Source organism: Perissodus microlepis, chromosome 17, assembly GCF_051167445.1.
Source record: "Perissodus microlepis isolate ML-2025 ecotype Zambia chromosome 17, ASM5116744v1, whole genome shotgun sequence".
NCBI lineage: Eukaryota > Metazoa > Chordata > Actinopteri > Cichliformes > Cichlidae > Perissodus > Perissodus microlepis.
This window is the reverse complement of record NC_140477.1, coordinates 6070001-6086161: the sequence shown is the minus strand read 5'-3', so window position 1 is coordinate 6086161 and position 16161 is coordinate 6070001. Positions and strand designations below refer to the sequence as shown.

The 16161-nt window shown below is 41.5% G+C and overlaps 1 long non-coding RNA gene across 1 annotated transcript in view; it reads right to left on the bottom strand.

The window, feature by feature from the left end:
• Positions 1-16161, bottom strand: part of LOC146369113 (uncharacterized) — a 36590-nt gene that overhangs the window by 9597 nt on the left and 10832 nt on the right. The window contains exon 3 of the long non-coding RNA XR_014797381.1: positions 534-643. This is a non-coding gene — a long non-coding RNA (uncharacterized LOC146369113). The remainder of the gene's footprint in view (positions 1-533; positions 644-16161) is intronic.

The following is a 16161-nucleotide window of genomic DNA, read 5'->3' as shown; positions in this document are numbered from 1 at the left end:
ATAGACCTGAGAAGAGGGGGAGAGAGAGAGAGAGAGACAGACAGACAGAGGGAGAGAGGTAGAGATAGAGAGAGCATTGTGGTGGGGCTCGGCCTTGTGTAGCAGGCCTTCCCTGGCCATCAGCCCAACATTACAGCACTATTCCTTCTCTGCTCCCTCCAAAAAAGCATTTCTCTCTGTGAAACACACGAAAGGCCGATCCGGAGTGCTAAAGTACAGGTAGGAATGCACTAGAGAAGAGATTTGCTCAGTTTCGTCGAAATTTCAAAGCCAATGCCACGTTTCTAACCAGTTTGACTATATTTAGTTAAGCCTGCTCTCACTGGATAGTCATGTAGCCCTGGAGGAAACAACACCCAGGCACAATGTTCATACACACAAACGTGGTGATCAGGTCACACGATGCGGCTCTCCACATTCGTATGTCTTCATCTTTTGACAAAAGAAAACCACTGCATGTGTGCAAGCACCACACACCTAAGTATACACACACACACTTACCTCCACACCCACACACTCTCTCTCTGACTTACCCACTGAGACTTTGAAGTAACTGTCCCACACCACAGCAATGAGCTATCCTGGATGAAGCGGCTGTGCTGGACCCATCCGTGGCTGCACACAGTATGTCCACATATCCTCTCTGTAGAGAAGGGCAGAGAAGGAGCTTGGATTCAGTCACACAGCTTTGCACTCCCTGCAAGAAGTAGGCGGGCACGGCAACGACAGACCCATTCAGAGTCCCAGAAAGTACCAGCCTCCGTGTCTGCCTCAGCGCCTTTCCTACAATGTCTGTCCGCGCCTCTGCCCGGGATTTGCCCGCGATAATCTGCCCACTTCACCCCAAACCCATCTCTGAGCGTTGGGTAACCTCCCTAACCTGAGCTAACTGCTTTCTAATATTTACAAACCAGCTCCTCTCGCTCTCCCCTGTCTGCCAGCTCCTTGTCTGAGACTGTCAGGGCCGCCACAATGGAGAGGCCATGTGGGTTTCCCATGGAGTCGCGTGTTCCTCCCGTCTGGCAGTTAACAAGGCTTTGAATGAGGAATGTTAGCAAACAGAGCTGCTGAATGTCGGATGAATGCTAAGCCAGGCAGCCAGTCAGATCGCAGCGCTGGCCCGGGCATATGAATAATGCAGAAAACTCGGCAGGGAGGAGAGGAGACAAGGCTCCACCTCCCTGTGCCCCTTCCCAACTCCACCCACCCCTCCTTCTTTTCCCCGCTCGAAACTCAAATGCCTTCACGGGAGCAAGAGAGCCGAGAGAGGGGGGAAAGAGAGAATTCAAGATCTCTGCTGCTATTCACTCATGCAATAAAAAAAAACCTGCAAGAGAAGAATAGTTACACATGCACACACATCTAATTACTACAAATCAGTTCTTTAAATACACCACTTTTCCCTCTGTCGTTGGGATCTATCACACTCTTTTTTCTTTTTTTTTGTTTTTTGTGCCTTTTGTTTGGAATTGGCACCTGTCCCAGAAAAAGCCCCGCTGCTGCTCCGCCCTCCTGCTCCCCTTTCACTGGAGACTGCCCACGAGATCGAGAGAGAGCGAGAGAGAGAGAGAGAACGTGAGGAAGAGAGGGTGGGGCAGAAAAAACCAAAAAAGAGGGACAGGTTTGGAGATGGAAAGGGTTAGGAAGGTAGAGGGCAAAGCAGATAAGAGCACAGGAAAACAATAAGGAATTCAATTTAAGACCCATGCGCGAGACACATGAAATCGAACAGCACACAAAACAAACTGCAGCCTTCATACTCAGATTCATCCAGGAAAAAAAAATCTGACATGTTGAGCAATCAAGAAATGTGCTGAAGGAAAAAAAAAACAAAACAAAACAAAAAAACCCTTTGCACCAACGCTAGGGCACGGCGCAAAACTCCCAGGTCCAGTTTATCTCTACTAGCAACAACCCAGGCGAGGCAAAAACGTGATAAAACTAAAAGCGCGTGAAAACAAGGATCTGAAAAATGCCCTTGCAAATGGCGCAGCAATGTCGAAGTAGGAGTAAAGCAAAGCCACTTGTTGCATGATATTGAGGAACAGATCTTGCAGGGAGAAGTGAGAGCAGGCAGAGGGTTAAAATCCTGGGACTGGGAGTAGTAAAAAATCCCTCCCTCTTTTGGCACAGACTAGCTAAAGGGGAGGGCCTGCCTGTAGAAATAGCAGCAGAGCGTTTTTCCCCTCTTTTTTTTTCAGAGCTGCAGCGTCCTAGTCTACCCTTTCGCATGTGGCCGGGACCCAGGGAGAGAGGAGAAGGAGGAGAGCGATGGATAGAAAAAGAAGCAAGAGCAAAGAGAGAGAGAGAGAGAGAGAGAGAGAGAGGGGAGGGGGTGAGAGAGGAAGGGGAGAAGAGCTGTGAGTGGAGGAGAAAGAGCTCAGCTGATGATGAAACAGGGACGTGTGGGAGTGCGTGCGCACTACGCGTTTTCATCACAGACCCGGTATGACGTGCGCATGCACGAGGCAGGGTGGGGAGGGAGCTGAGCTGAGCTACGGGGTGGGGGGGTGCACTTCTGCTGAGGACGAGAGTCACAGCAAACACTCACAAATGATTAAAGGATACTAGGACAACTTGCAACACCTAACTTTGAGACTGGAGGGAAAGATTAATAGTGTATCTTTTCTTTGCAGAGCTGCTGGGCCTTTCAGTTTAATATCAGCCATTTGGCTTTGACCCACACGTCTTTATCACTAAACTCCCAGCTGGCACTGAAGCAATGGCGTTCCCCTAGCGAAGGCCAAAAGTGTAGGGTATGATCAGTGATGAATATCCTTTTGATTACTGCTTGTTTTTTTGGGCTTTTTTAATGCTCAATCATTAATATGTAGGAAAGCTACATCAACTGTTCTGGCACGCAATCAAAGCCAGATAAGCACCTGGATGCGACTGCCCCACCATGATTGCGGCATTGAACCACGCTGTAAAAATCCTGTAATATTTACCGCAGTGCGCCCGCCATTACTAGGCCACCCTCGCCTTGCAGCGAACTGCAGCAACAGCAGCCGGTTCTGCGTGCGACTAAGGAGAGGAGAAATGTCGGGCAGTAACCGAACGATAAAATGGACTCTGTTGATGACTCTGCTCATGTCCAACACCCTCCTTCCCCCTCCGCATCGAGTCTATTCTGTCTCCCACCCTTTCTTGTCCTTTCTTGTCCTTTCGGTAGCACTGTTATTAGCCTGTTTATTAGCCTACAGTAATAAACAGCCCTGTTCTGAACAGCTAGTGTTAATTTAAGTCTGCATGAGAAGGATCTTTTTTTTTTTAACGTTTTTGTGCCAGATACTACCCTTGCTGTCTTCCTCTCTCCCCTCTTCTCATGCACACCTACCAACCTCTGGATCAGCAAGCTGAAGGTTATTCACACCCGTCCGGTTTCCACCCGACTTCCCTCCTCAAAAACTTTTCTGGGCAGCCAAATTGTTGTAATGCCCCGTAACTGTTTGCAACAGATTCCCCCGTGGCAAAGAAACAACTTCCTCCTTTTTGGACACCATTCCCCTCCCCTCTAGTCTTCGCTTTCCCAAAAGAAACCCAGAACTCAGCACAGACAAATTTTTTCCCCTTTTTCTCTCCTCATAGCAGCAGCCATACAAAAGAGAGACGGGGGGGGACTGTCCAACAAAACGACAAATCTCACATCATGAAACACAGCTAGCTAGACACCATGTCAATCTGTGTTTATGCTCGCAGATTCTAAAGAGGGCTAACATGAATTTAAACAAATGAAAGCTGGGAAAACATCAGTATTTCCAGAGTTTTTCAATACGTGTGGTGTTTTGGTTGTTTGTTTGTTTCTTTCATTTTAAACAGGCGACAAGTAGATGAAAAACAGCGAGTATGAGCAACACAAGAGCAAACTAATATGGCTGCTTGCTTACTTGTACCGACCCTGCACTCTTAGTCCTGGAGACTGAAAGAAAAGGCATTACGCTGCTGTGTGTGCGCCTTTTCTACCTCGCAGGACGGGCTTGGAGAGAGAAAGAGTGGGAGAAAGGAAGTGAACGGGTGCACTTGCCTTGCCTAGCTCTCTCCTCACCTTTCCACACAGTCAAATAAAAACTCGGCTTCCCTGTGTTGTGTGTACTACTGCTGCACCATCCGCATTTCAATGACGCACAATGTGCAAACTCGTGAAAAATGAGGAGTGAGATTACTCCCGAGGTTCAACGTGAGGAAACTGGTGATTTAAATGCACTTTATCAAAAAAGCAATAAATTCCCTCGTGGGCATTGATGAGCAAAACCCCGGTCGAGCACCAAACAGTGATCAGACTGAACCCTGTGACGTCACATCTCGCCACGTCTTTGAACCAATTGCTCTCGCTGAAATCATCAAACGCCGTTATGAGTGCCTGCTGAATATATATCAAGCACTATTGTAGACAAATTCGTGTTTCATCTGGAATCAGAACAGTCCCTTTGCGCTTTATCTTCTATCTAAGATACTGTTACTGCAAGTCAGTTGTTTACCATCTAACATGTGGCAGGAATTCAAAAAACTTGGCAGAGCCTGTTGCACCGTACGTTGCGGAGAGTTCATTTGAGGATACAGCTCTGGTTTTGGCTCAGCTGCCAACTTCTGACACTGTAGCCCTCTGCACGGCCTCGCCCCTGCAGGAGTGGCCTGCGTAATGCTGCCATTGATGAAACTCCAATATTAACAACCTCCTTTATGACATCTCCACGAGTCTACAACCGCTTTTTCCCCCCTTATCAGCTCCCTTCATCTCTTCGTTAAAACTGAGCTGCACTCTGCCTTACAGCACACGTAACGCCAGGGTGTAAAAGCATTGTTAACATTTCATATGCATGCAAGTGCTGCATATTTTGTGTGAAGGTAAAAAGAGAACAGAAGCTTTACTGCACAGTCTTACATATTCACAAAAAATCAAATAGATGCAAAAGGAAAACCGAATACAAACATTATCAAATAACCCAACCACAAAAAAGTGACAATACATGTGTCATGGTTGCAACACAGAGCTCAAGTCTCAGTGAAAATGACTTATAACTCTTGAGGAGCTCAAGCAATGAAGTCGCTGACTTATCAGCCCCCGAATGCCTTCGCATCTTTATGAATCATCCCACAAATTTAGTGCAACAAACCAGCCGATCAGCACACACACAGTATAAAATTTACAGCACACTGACACTGCTCGATGCTGCACTGCCCCAGGGCAAGCAACACACACATGCACAAAGTGAAATTAACTCAACCACAATATTTTTGATAATCACTGCTGGCAACTTTACAGGACCATATAAATACAAACAAATCGCAACATGAACTGCAATTAAACAGCCAACAAGTAGTTGAGAGAAATCACAGCAGATTGGCTATCAAACTGAAATTCATCATTAAGCACAGCAATAACTAAAATAAATAAATCTATTATCCACTTTTTAACCAAAAATATTTTTTCTTCAGTGTATTACGTTTCGCTGTTAGTTAGCGAAGAATTAATGGGGTTAAGTAGAACCACCTGGGATTGCCAGTAAAAAGACATATGAGCCTCTGAGGGATCTACTTCTGTGACTGCACTGATGGGTTGCGCTGAAAAAGACCAACATTTGGGTATTTTTTGCATGTCAAAGATGTTCTTCTGAAGGGTGAAAAAGTCGCACAGGAGATCTATGTTTTACTGTGAACCTGAGAGTTATAGCTGTCTACACATTCACACCCAACTTACACAAACTTTCCCTCTTTCTTCGGTGGCCGGCGCGGCGGGCCCGCTCCCTCTACAAGGTGGTCCGTCGAGGGGCCCCTCAGCAGCACGTGCCTCAACAACTTCTCTATTAGACCCGTGACCCTAAGGTCAGGCTCTTGAGGGTTCTGAACAAAGGCCACGACCCTAGGGTCAGAAGTGTAACGCCAGGGGCAGGTCAGGGCCCCACAGCAAAGAGAGCGTGCTGTTTGCTTTGAAAGGTAAGGATCACTAACACACAGGCCTAATAAGGATTAAGGGGCCATCCCCTTTGGGATGTCACTTTGGGGCCTCAAACATCAGTCTCTATTAACCTATGTGACCCCCGGTGGCCATTATAAGGCTATAGGTCACAGTCACTTACGCTGCACATCTGTAAAACCTAAATCACATGCAACCTTTAACTTGAGTGCTGCTCATTATATGTACAAATTGTTCTGAGAGATTAACACCTTGTAAATAGGACTCAGTCCTCCTTGTGAGGAGCTGTGCCTGTGCAGGTAACTTGTTGCATCAGCTGGCAGATTTCAGTCTTCAGAAAAGGTCCTTTAAGGTGAAAAGCAGTAATTCAGCATCAGGTCAGCTGACAGAGAAAAAACAACAACAACAACCTGACAGGTCATCCCAAAATGTAATGTATAACTGAAAATCATGTGAGTACAGCTGATTTTTCTTTTTTCACCTCACGCAAAGCAGGCTCAGAGCACTCGGTAAAACTTTAATAAAAGCAGGTAGGCCAGAACTGAGGGAGAAAAATTACAAAATGGAGGACAGGAGGAGACAAGATGGCGGCCCGAGTGATGCAGCCACCCGCACACTCCTTGTAACGTGTCAAATCGCCATAAAAACGTTGTATTTTGTGCGATCTCTCTCGATGTGTTATTTTTTCATTTTTTAAAACCAATTTAAACATTTGTCAAAACAGAGACGACTTAAGATGCTTCAAAAGATCTGAATTCATTTTAGTCACTTTGGGAACTAAAAGTCACAGGATTAAATCCGGTGATGTCCAGAACAGCAAAGGCGGAGAGGAGACATAACGTATGCTTTTTCATTAAGATTCATTCGTTCATGTCGGATTTAAAGATTGCCTTCTTAATGCTCAAATCACACTAAAGCATTTCAGTTACTTTGAAATTTATATAATATAAATTAACTTTAATTTTTTTACCGTTATAATGAAGAAAAGAGGAAACTACAGAATTATTTATTTTTTCATAATATATTTAACAAACATTGTTTGTAAAACAGGAAAAGATAAACGAACATAAGGATAAACACACACACGTTCACATCATTTATGCAAAACTACTAGTTTTAATATATTATATTATTCAGTATTGTTAAGAGTAAAAACATAAAACACATTGTGGGCAATTTCTAATTGAATGCGAACCAATACAAGCAGAAATCACTCCAGATTCAAATAAAAAAAAGGAGCTAAATTCATTCAGGGGTCTTTTTTTTCACTCCCAGATTTTTTTTAATGCAATTTTATTAATTAACTCAATTTATGGATTAACTTGAAATGTGACAACCGCTCAAATTTAAATTCTACATTTACAGGTTGCATGATGACACTTCTTCCCCAAATTGAAGCCTGGAAAAGGACAAACTTTTATTGTGAAAAGATTAGATACACTTCATTCATAAATGAATGATAATTTCAGTTGTTAAACATTCTGCTGAAACTCATTTTATAGTAACTTTATCTCTGACCTGTTTCATAAAATCATCTCTGCACAGAGATGTATGGAAAAGCTTAAAATGTGGTGTATTTCCTCTCCCTTGTTTTTTTAAAAGAGTCATTTAAATAAAGAGCATAAACATCACAGTTTAAAAAAGAAACTGTCGATTTTGTTAACTATTAGAGGTTGACTTTTAGTTAACCCTTGAAATGAATGAAGATTCTAAACCTGTGTAATTAAAAGTAGAGGAAACACTTGAAACATTAAATCCTTCTACATATTTGCACTAAACTGGAAAAATTAGTAATTATTAGGAAAATAAGAAGCAAAATTTGTGCTCAGTATCATTTGAGTTTTGAATGTGTGATTAGAAAATGTTCTTTCAAAAGCACATTATTCAAATTTCCTCAGATCTCAACAGCAATGTGTTTTAATTATTTCCCATGAGAACTATAATGAGTAAATAAATGTACACATTTCTGTATTTCTTTACTTTAACAAAATGTTTTGTTTTTTTAAAACTCGTACTTAATAAAACACAAGAGGGTAAAGCAACTGACAGAAGCTCTGAACAAATAAGAAGCCAGCAAGGATAAAATAACATGTCCTCAAGCGTTCTTCGTGCGCAGTTCATACTTCTCAGGGGCACAAACAGAGCACTTCGTTTCAGATGTATTTCTTTTCAATCATTAAGCCACTCACCTCTGAAAAACGAGCTTCTCTGTGTGGAGGGAGCCTACTCGGCCACATGGCAGAGCAAAGGTTGGAAAAGAGGAGAGAGGGAACGGACCTGCGCTCGCTAAAGACAAGTGTCCTAAACAGCTTTTAAAACGGCCAAACAGACAATAAATCGCAAGCAGGCAGCACTTTGACAGCTTCTCCTTTTTTGCAGCTCTTCTTCATTAAAGTAAGGACAGAGCTTTGGGAGAATCATTGTCCTACTTTCAGTTAACCATGAGACTCTCCTCTCTAGGTCATTCTGCAACTGTCTGGTTTATTGGAAAACTTTGGTTTCTAATTTAGCTAACAGAGTACACTGCCCATCTTGAGAGGGTTTAAAAAAAATCTAATTAATGATGTTTTTTCAGGGAAAATAGAAATGTCAAAGTGATCCTTGGTTAAAAAAAATTAAAGCTTTTTTCTACTGTGCAGAGCATGGCAAAATGACATTTACAACAAAACTAAGTTGAAATAAGTTCAAGCATGCCCTTGGTAGTGTGTACTTATTTTAACTTGCATTAAATAGCTTTTCTCAGTGAGTTATTCAAACATTTTGTAGTGTTAGCTGTCAAGGGGAAAAAACTGTTCTGAATGCAAAGTCGAGTGCTCTCAAGGTTATGACATTTTCGGCTCGAACAATTGTCTTTTTAGATCACACGTGGCTCTAAGTCATTACTAAAAATGTAAGAATGACAGCAAATCACGAAACTGCAGAAAGGCGCAAATATTAAATAAATAAAGCATATTTTAAGATGCATTTTTTACATTTAAAACTTACCCCTCATCTCATCTCCTCACAGAAAAACACACACATCCCACCCACACACACACACACACACACACACACACACACACACACCTACACACGCCTCTCCTGATTCCTTACTGCTCACATTTCGGGTCCATCCCACATTAATAAATGATCAATTTTGCAGCTCTTATCATCAGCTCACATGCAGCTCCCTGGCGTTCTCTGGGAGTGGTACCACCTTTTAAAGCATTCGGACCTGCCACGTCACAGGGCTGCACTGCAGCCTGGATGGGCCTGCGTGACCTAGCTCGGTCCAAACAGGAGCCCTTCGCGCCACAACCCCCATCGGGACCCGTGTTTCATACAAGCAAGATGGTGGCGGTGGGAAGCCGTGTTTTATTTGAACTGAGCAATTCCATTAGCCTCCTGCTCCGTGTTTCATTTCTCATCTCTAAAAATCAGACACTTGTCTGACTGAACTGACAGCACCCTCCTTTTAGTCACCCGTATCCAATTCAGCTGACTAAGGGTTCAAGAATGCTCCAAACGCAGTGTTTTGGTTGATTTCATATCGGGAACGAGTTTACATGCACATCCTCTCAGCTTCACACACACATGAACACACACACACACACACACGTCTGGATTTGTCTGGGTTACAGAAGGTAACACAAGGCACACATGAAACCAACAGTAAGCAGTATCTGAGCAGGGATTTCACACGTTTCTGAATTAAAAAGATATTTTTTGTTTTTGCTGGTTCACTGACATTTTCAATGCTTATAAAGAGAAAGAGTGTGTGAATGTGTGTGTGTGAGAAACTTAATGATCACATCAGGACAACCTTATATCACACTAAACGTGAAAAATTAAGAGTGCTGAAGTTTCTCTGAACTATTGCAGCTGTTAAATGTTGATGGTAGTGGTTTTACAGACACCCCTCCCATTTGGGGATGTCAGTCTCATTCCTGAATTCTCTATGAAACCTTACAAAAAAAATCTACAGATAAACAGAAAAAAAATGGCATATCAATGTTAAAAGTGCTCTGATTTGTATTGTCTTTTTTAAGCTATGCACAAGCACAGAATATATTAATCTGCGTATTTTTACATGTATTTCGTGTCAAAACACTTTTTCTTGTTTTGTTTTGTGGTCTTTTATTCATGGCTGGCCTCAACATTAAATGATTGTCCTAAAAAAATGTATAGCATTCAGTTCACTTTGGCAAAGTTCTGCCCGAACATTAAGAGAATGATCAGAGCATTTCAACTATCTGTCCACCAATATTAACCCTAAACCTATACTCACACATATGTATTTTTTCTTTTTAAATTCAATCTCTGGCCAGAAACACCAGCCACATAATAAATATCAAGCTGACTCCTGCTTTAAATCCAGTGTTGTTTTTTGCTAAAAGTATTGACTCATTGTGGTGTCTACTGCAGTGTGCAGTCTAGTGAAAGGGGAAAAGAGACGCTGGCTCTCAGGGGTTAAGATGCTAGCAGTCATGTGCCTGTCGGTTGCAACAAAAGCCTGCCTATGTAGGGTGCATACAGATGGAGTGAGCTCCTTTGTGTGCAGCGTTTCACACGTCGCAGCCTCGGAGCTGCCAGGTCTGGCTCTCTGGGCCTGGCTACAGGCCTAGCTAGCAGCTTATAGCACCTGACGCTGGGCTCTCACTTTGCTTTTCTTTGCGTGAGACCCAAGTGCAGCGAGTTTTTGAAAGATAATGGAACAGAAGTCCAAATAGTGGGTCACACGGCTCAACACAAACAATTCCAACGAAACACGGCACAGCAGAGCACAGCCAGGCAGGCAAGACAGAAGCACTGTAAGCATGGCTCCCACTTAGCTCTGCCGCAAAATATTTGACTTTTCCCTCCTCTGCTGTCTGTCAAGTGTCCCTGAAAAGTGCTGTCCAAGACTACTTGAAATATGCTAACATACACACAGCCAATAAACTTTTAATCACGAGTACTGTTGTGCATGAAGTGTAAACAGTTTTTAATCCTACTATCTTCTATATCACGTCCACCAAGTCACAATGGGAAGTTCCTTATGGTGTTGATTTACAATGGTGTATAAACTATTTAAAGCCTGTGCGCAGGGCATTGCTACATATCCTATCAGTTGTCGAGCATAAAGTCCACTTTAAGCTAACAGCTTTCTTTCTTAAGCTGCACAAAGTCAAACTAATGCTTTTCAGGAAAAAATAATGCTCTTTATTTCGTTGTTGGGGAAAACACAAACCAGGATTCTCACACAGATGCAAAAGAATCTAAGAGTATATCATTCAAGTAAGAGTTACAAGACAAACTTCTTACCCAAATGCCACACACACACACACACACACACATGCACACACACACTTGACCTTGAATCGAGCATTAAGACTTATTATATATTATGCATACACTAAATAAAAAAATTTCAGGACAGTGTAACTGCTGTAAATACCAGTTCTGTGCATTTGCCATTTGGAAGGTTATTATATTTTTATGAATAAAAATAAAAGCATTGCAGTTTTAAGCCTCCAACAACCAGTCAGGTCGTTTTTAGGCTCGTGCCTATACACACTCACAGGTAGAAGATTTAATTTAATTTTGACTATTAATATTTACCACTACAACTACTACTACTAATAATAAAAATAATAATAATAGAGCTGTTACTGCAAAAGAAAAATGTTATAAATTCTAAAACACAAATGCTTTACACACCTTCAACCTGACAGCATTAAAGATCTACTGTATATAATCGAAACTGTTTGAATGTGGGAACTCAAAAAGAGTAACCAGTTCAGTATCTGAACCCCTGTCTCTCCCTTACATATAATGTTGACTAATGTGCAGAAAGATAAACATTATATCATAGTGAACTTGACCTTTGACCCTGTGGAAATAAAATGCCACCACCTTATTTATCCCAGTCAACATCTGTGAGAAATTCTGTACATTTGTAATTTATTATTGAATAAATTACACATGAAAAAAGAATAAGTTTTTGAGATCACGATGACATCGACCGTCTGTGCCTCTGGCCACGTCTTTGAGACTAAGGCAGGGATTACATTCCCCTGCACACACCACAGACACCTTGTTCTTATATGATTTTTTTTATTGTTGTAGAGTCTGTGTGTAGGACACAGCTGCTGTCCTTATAGTGTCATAGCAGTGGGGACTAATCTACGTGATCACAGAAAATTGCAGATATTCACACGGAGCCTCGTATGCAATCTCCGATGATGATGTTCAACTCATCCAGGTTCTTGAAGTTTAGCTAATTCAGAATCTATAAAACCGGCATAAGGAGACTGCCGTGCTATCAGGAGGCTGCTGACTTGTCTGGTGTCTTAAAGCAGGACCCTTGGCTGGTACGAGGAATGAAGCTTTTGACATTTTAAATGCATAACAATATTTTTGAGGACTGGGACACACTGCTGCTTTGACTGCACTTAAAACCCACATAAAGTGGATGGAAATTCTGCGGTGGACCAGCATTAGTCTATTATTTCAAGCGCACAGCCCACTATTTGTACAAAAATAACTTTTTTTTTAAAGCTTTTCGTTTTAGTACATGTAAGCTTGTAGTCAATAAAAAAAATATACTGTTTCACTGTGCTGTTGATTTTGGATTGTCAAAGACCCAAGCGACAGAGGCTACACTGAGAAGAAAATAGAGCCATAAAAAGTCACTTCTGCTATCCTTCCAAAAATAACAATTAATCTTTAATGAGAAATACTCTGTTCTCTCTAGATCTTCTCCCAAAATAGGATTACTGGCACAAAAAAAAGCATTTTTACCTTGTTAGAGCCAATACGAGAACCTTTGTGCAAATATTAAGATAAATGAAAATATTTTAATATGAAGACATTAGGGCTGCCACAAATGATTATTCTGATAGTCGACTAGTCACCGACTATTTTTGCGATTAGTCGACTAATCAGATCGTGCATCCATTGGACGTAAAACGTACAGCTTATTCCACCAGCACGCATCTGCTCTTATATAACTATCATTAGCTTACAGCTTTAAGTGTTTAAGGTACGTGCTAACTAAAAATAAAGACAAGATGATAGTTTATTAAATTTTAATGACATTTGCAGATTGTTTCGGTGGAGTTTAATAAACTCAGCCATCTACTCCTTGCTATCTAAAATATAACGGGACACCGGAGTATATTCTCGAGCATCTCACACTTCTGATAATCAGTTGTCTGCTTGACGTTTATTCAGCTGTGTAAAAACTATAACTTTAATCTCAGCCAAACCGATTTAATCAGGAACAAATAAAATACTGAAAAGAAGTTATCTAAGTGACTTATATCATGTTTAACCTGAGTATCGAAAGACCGCAGTGGGTAACAGACGTCTCCGAAAACATCGGAGCGCTTTTGAAAATATGTGGTGTCTTGATAAACTGAGCAGATATTTGAAGTTTACACAGCTACAAATATGTTAAACGTTTATTTTGTGACCCAGAAAGAATAATAAGAGTAATATTAAAACTAACTAGCTGCCGCCATTGTTGGAAACTGAGCAGGGCCGCGCTATGAATTCTGGGATAGGTTGGGCCACGAAGTATACACCCGACCCATCCTTCAAATCTGGGGAAAAGGAGGACGCATTTGTCGGCCGCTTTTGTCGGAGTCTTCGAATTTGGACAGTCTTCGTCGTGTCGCTGTAACGTAATCGGCCTACAAATGCGGGCACAGGAGGATGCAGTTCCTGAATTTGGACACAGCTACCGGACACAGCTTCTTCTTCTTCGGGGTTTAACGGCAGCTGGCATCCTTGTACATGCAGTGCTGCCATCTTCTGTTTCAGTCCGTTATTACACTCTTAAATCCTACTACTTATTCCTGCGTCTTTTGGGATCTTACAAAGCTTCAAACGACGCGTCGACTATTAAATCAGTCGTCGACAATTTTGATAGTCGACGTAATCGTGACAAGTCGACTAATCGTGGCAGCCCTAGAAGACATTGGAAGTTTGCATCACTTGTATTATAAGAACAATTACTAGCTGCTTTCCTGTACAACCATTTTCGACACAGAAAATGACTCCATGTTAGCCCCCATTACTTTTCATTATAAATGCTACCGACATGACAGAGATTTCTGGTTTTGGACATACAGGAGCACTTTTTTCTATAATGTGTTGTGTTCCCAGAGAAGACAAGTACCAAACTGAGAGCCCCTTTAAAAGAAGGTGTTACTTTATCTCTTTAGAAGTGACACAATGGTCACTTATGCTGCCATCACACTTATAATGAGCTAGTGACGTGCAATTAGCTCCCACATATTGTTCCACACCATGTTAAAATTTTAGAGTCTAAATACTCCAGGACCGGGAAATAAAACTGCAGGGCTTCAGACAGAAATGTGCTGGTGTCTGTCACACTTACACACACACAGAAACAAAACAGCCCTCCTCAAACAAGTTGCCTCTATAAGTTGTATGTTAATTAAACTTTTGTCAGAGTATTAGCTTCTATCCTGCGCCCTCCATTCAGCAGTCACGTCTTAAAATACATATACAAATACACGAGCAGACACACACAGACTTTCAAATGTATAGCCACCACATGTTTCAGTTACATGTTTCAGAACAAGATGACTAGGTGCCTGACAACCTCAGTGATGGAGGAGATGTGAGGGTGGGAGGAAAAAAAACGTTACCCTAGCGTGTTAGTTTTCTGCCAGGGAGTCCCTATTGACCTGTTAAACCTTTGTGACTGGAACAAATGCAAATGGCGCTGACTTGTTCACACAACATACTAAAGGCTCATTCAAATGAGGCCCAGGGCCACAATGAAGCAGTGGCCGAGCACTCTGTGGAGGCTGGGCAGCCCCCAGTCTGAGAGAGAGAGAGACAGACAGAGATTCATTTTGCCATTGCACAGTTCATTCCAGTTGTCTGGTAGAGAGCAGTCATCCACTCTGATTACTTCTCCTTCATGAACACAGACTCACACACACACACACACACACACTCACAAGATAAAATTACCTTACACCTCTCCTGTAATTCTGTGCTTACTAAATCACACTGTTACACTGCACTGAACTTTACCCTGTAATTACCTTGTCTGTAATACTTTGTAACTGGATGCCAGCGGACGTGAACTGCTCCTGTTATCAAGTATGATACCACTCATCCTTGATAATGACACACTGGTTAATACACTCTAGCTTTCGCAAAGATACTGTTACTGTGCCCCAATGACTAATCACTTTTTAAGTCTGTCCAGCCAGCACAGAATAGGAAATGAAGTTGTAAAGAAATGAATAGAGACTGGAAGAAAGTGGCAGAGCAATACAACTCAAAGGCTAAATAACAGATAAATTATATGAATAAACAGAAAACAAACTACTCTATCAGTAACAGCAATAATGACTACAATCAAGTCTATCACAGTTCATGTCAAAAATGAAAGTATGAGTAAGATATTTACAGCCTCAGAAATGGAAAAGAGCCAGACAATCCAATTGAGGTTTTTCATAAGAGCATGAGCTGAGGTATTCAAACTGAGATACAATATTTGTATGAGTCAGTCCACAACTGGGTTAACTGGGTTATGAAAACAAAAATCGACAGTATATAAACAAAGTTAAAATGCTAAAAAGGAATGCAGCCAAAACACTGCGGGGAAGCCTAGGATTAAAAAATGATTTTTAAAAAAGACCATGTCTCTGCGATTCCCCCCGGTACCTGTCTGTACACATCTATTGTGTTTATTTCTTGTGCACAGTGTGTAAGAATGTTTAAAAAAAACAAAAAACAAATTAGTAGCTCAGCTTCACTATAATGTTTTAAGAAGCAACTATTAAAAACAATTAAATTAAAATTGTTTTATGCGTAAGACACAGCAACAAAATACCTCATTGTGATATTGGAGGATTAGCCTTTTAACAGAATACAACATGCTAGGGTGGAAATAAAGTAGAGCTCTTTTGCTCCATCCCCTTTCTTCAAGCAGGAGATTAGTGGGAGCCCGAGGATGACTCTCACGCGCACATATGGACAACACCTGACCTGAGAGAAGCTGCCTACTGGACCTCCACTAAACTGGATTTATCAAATGAAGGGTTTTATACCAAAGAAGGGATGTAGACCAACTACTGCAATTCAGTGTAGCGACCTAGATCCAATACTCTGTGAACATGTAGAAGTTCAATTTTGATGGTTAATTTGATGTACAGATGTTATTCTATTTAAAGAATTTACAGCTACAGAACTCACTCTCTCTCTTTCATATATATATATATATATATATATATATATAC